Source organism: Muscardinus avellanarius, assembly GCF_963383645.1.
Source record: "Muscardinus avellanarius genome assembly, chromosome: 5".
Classification (NCBI taxonomy): domain Eukaryota; kingdom Metazoa; phylum Chordata; class Mammalia; order Rodentia; family Gliridae; genus Muscardinus; species Muscardinus avellanarius.
In genome coordinates this window covers 92,745,486-92,749,191 of record NC_137790.1, presented here as the reverse complement: position 1 = coordinate 92,749,191, position 3,706 = coordinate 92,745,486, and the positions used below count along the sequence as shown (strand labels likewise).

The 3,706-nt window shown below is 40.1% G+C and overlaps 1 pseudogene across 1 annotated transcript; it reads right to left on the bottom strand.

Moving 5' to 3' along the window:
* Nucleotides 1–536: 536 nt before the first annotated feature.
* LOC308263727 (guanine nucleotide-binding protein-like 3) lies at nt 537–2,678 on the bottom strand (annotated as a pseudogene). Its single transcript has 3 exons — nt 2,445–2,678; nt 1,448–1,862; nt 537–1,119 (listed from the first exon to the last, which is right to left on the bottom strand). The product of its transcript is annotated as a guanine nucleotide-binding protein-like 3 (transcript).
* Nucleotides 2,679–3,706: the final 1,028 nt, after the last annotated feature.

The following is a 3,706-nucleotide window of genomic DNA, read 5'->3' as shown; positions in this document are numbered from 1 at the left end:
ATAACAGTTTCATTTGTCTGTTACCAAGCTTTTGATGACTTAAAGATAACATTTCAATATTTCTTTTTACTTTCTTTCTTACCAGAGAATATTTTTTTTCTATTTTTTTTAGGTGAAACTATCATATATTTATATATTTATTTTTCAGAAAAAACTCTTTCTCTTTAATGCTTCCCCTCAATGCACACAGCAGGCAAATATATATCAGTCTCATAACCCCTTCCTCATCACTCCACCAACCCCAAGCTTCCCACAGCTAGGGCATGCACATTTCTAACCCTCTCATAGGCGGGTTGGTGGTAGCACGAGGCGCTGCATCACTGATCATCTGTAGGGTGCCTGATAGGGCTCACTGTGCAGGCTCAGGGCACCGCCAGCCTCGTGAGCCTCATGACTTGGCAATATGCCTAGGCGCCATCTTGAGCCACTGCCCCATCCCGGTCTAGCCGAAAGGGCCATGACATTGTATATTATATGCATTTTTCTTTTCCAACTCATCTAGATTAAAGCACCTTTTCAGGTCTGCCAAAATATTCTCAATTAAAATATGGAGATAGAGTACAGGAAGTAGGGGGATGACAATAGTAACCTAATAAGGCTCCTGTTCATTCAGACCACAACAGTTTGGCATCACCTTCATTATTTGGACTTCCACCTTTTTGGTGTACCTTTTCCTCTTCTTTGAGCAAGCTTGGCAAAATATTCCAGAGAATGCTTATAGTCCAGGACAGTATATTGTAATAATACCTGTCTAACATCAGTCTGGGAAAGGATGGCATTGACATCGTCCATTGGTTTTACCACTTCAATACTTGCTGGACTCCGCAGAGCAAGTGCAGTGGAGGAGCTAAGTGTGAACACAACGAAGCACAGACTGTCTATCATTGTGATCTCTTTGACCAAGGGAACAACCTGAATGTTCCTTGTAAGTCCTATAGATACACCAACATTACATATCCTTTCTTGTTTTAAGCTATTAATGATGCTGCTTTTCCCCACATTTGGAAAACCAATTACTCCAACCTGAATAGCTTTGCCATAAGTCTCCCGAAAACCTCCAAGAAGTTTCCAAAGGCACTCTTTGACAAAGTGGACTTTACTTTTGAATAGAACATCTTTCTTTTCTTTTTATGGTGGTACTAGGGATGGAACCTAGGGGCCTTCTACTTCTGGGATACACTCCCAGACCTATTTTTTATTTTTTATTTGGAAACAGGGTCTCTTAAGCCAGTGGAGGCTGGCTTCGAACCTGTGCGATCCTCCTGTCTCAGCCTTCCAAGTGCAGGGATTACAAGCGTGCACCACCATGCCCGGCTGCTGCTGCTGCTCCTCCTCCTCCTCCTCCTCCTCCTCCTCCTCCTCCTCCTCCTTCTCCTCCTCCTCCTCCTTCTCCTCCTCCTCCTCCTCCTCCTCCTCCTCCTCCTCCTCCTCCTCCTTCTCCTTTTACCATAATATTCTTGGTTATTTTCCCTTTGTCCTTCAGGCTTGTTGAGATTCTGAACACTATAGTTGGCAATTCTTTAAATAATTTGGCCAGCTCTCCAAATTCTCCCTTGGTAACAGATCTGATTTATTTAATAAAAGTACTAGTTTTTGTGTTGTACTCTGGTCAACAGCCTCTTCTACCCAAGGACACCTGGAACCAAGAGGATCTCTGGCATCTACACCTCTAGTACAACAGCTGAGGCTTCAAACACTTTTAAAAAAATTCCTGACAATGTAACTTTTTTGGATTCTATTTCCTTAATTTGGCTTAGTTTCATATTGTCGAAATTCCACCAGAGGTTCCAGATCAGATGATGTATGACCAGGATTATTTCCAGTTTTCTTTTTTATTCCTGTTCTTTCTGCTTATGAAGTTTCTGATGTTGTTTTATATTTTATTTTATTTTATTTTATTTTTTTGCAGGTCTAGGGATGGAACCCAGGGGCATTCTACCTATGAGCTATACCCCTAGCCCTATTTTTAATTCTTTCTTTCTTTATTTTTTTAGATTTTTATTTTATTTTTTTTCTTTTAACAATTTTTTATTGAACATAAATAGTATACATTTAAACTATATTTGGTGCCCTCTCCCCCCTCCGCCCCCATTTTCCCTTCCCCCTACCACCAATGGTTGTCCAGGTTAACCATGTATTATTCATAATTTTACACATGTTCAGATGTAGACCCTCATTAATCAAGATAAGCCTTCCTCCTCTCCTATCTTTCCATTCAAACTTTGCTGGTATTTCCCCTCCATTATCTGGAGTCCCACTGGTATCCTTTGTGAATGGATAGCAAAACTGTGGGAAATACACACAATGGAATTCTATTCAGCCATAAAGAAGAACAAAATTATATCATTTGCAAGAAGATGGAAAGCCCTGGAGAACATTATGTTAAGTGAGATCAGCCAAGCACAGAAGGAGAAGGTACATATGTTTCCTCTAATATGCCCAAACTGATGTTGTTTTAATTCTTCAAGCTGCTATTTCCTTAGCTCATCTGTGTTAAAAAATAGCCTCCTTAAAGGGAGCACTATTTGGAACTCCTGGGTCTTTCCTGGGCTTCTTATGACCCCACTTTTTAGCCTCCTTCCTCAATTTTCGGTGGTGCTTGCAAACCTTTTTTGTATTTTATTCTGTTTATGGCAGATTATGCTTTTACTTGCTTTTCTTAACTTCAGCTGCTTCATGCTAGTTGTGGAAATGGCAGCAGCTGCAGAAGCAAGGATAATGGTGTGCCTTCATGGAGGTCATATGTGAACTGAGATCAGGGACAAGCCTAGTATTGTTTTGTGATAGCATACTTCACCCCCCCAACTCCCATACACATTCTACATGGCTTTCAAGACTACTATTTTATATGATTGTGTAATGTTAAACACATCATAATTTTTAACCACTTTTTCTATTGATGATAACCTAACTTTATCAACTCTTTAAAGGTAGATATTCCAGAAAGAGCTGGGTGTGGTGGTACATGCTTGTAATATCAGTACTTGGGAGTCTGAGACAGGAGGATCACACAGGTTTGAAGCCAGCCTTAGCTACTTAGTGAGGCTCTCAGCAACTTAGTGAGACCCTGTTTCCAAATAAAATATAAAATAGGTCTGGGAGTAAAGCCCAGAAGTAGAAGGCCCCTGGGATTCTTCCCCAGTACCACACACAAAAAAAGATATTTCAGAAATAAATGGTGAAAAATTAAAAGATTTCCACCTTAACTGGTGGAAATGGGTTGATAATGAAGACAGGCTATAAAACATCCTCTAGTTCTCCAAGAGAGGGACCTTGTACATTAGTGTGCTGCTGAGGACAGTGATGAGGGAGCAGCTTGAGGAGATACTACCACATAGATGATCATTCAAGATACACAAATCTGATGAGATGATGTGTGTGTGCGTTGATAGTAGTTCAAGGAGTAACTGAAGACAAGAACTTAACAGCTGCATTAGCTCAAAGGGAGAATGTTCCTGGGTTCCATACCCAGTACCACACACACAAAAAAAGAAATAAAGGATGATCAGAAAAAATCAGTAATGTCACAGAAACCAAGATAAACTGAGGACTTTTGACTTACACAGAGACAGAGCTGACTCTGGAATCAAGGCTATTGGTTTCTACTCCAGACAGTTCTCTTATCTTGTGGGTTGGCACAATTGACATGTATTTTCTGGTTCAAAATCAAATACACTTTGATTCTATTGATATAATTATTTAATTT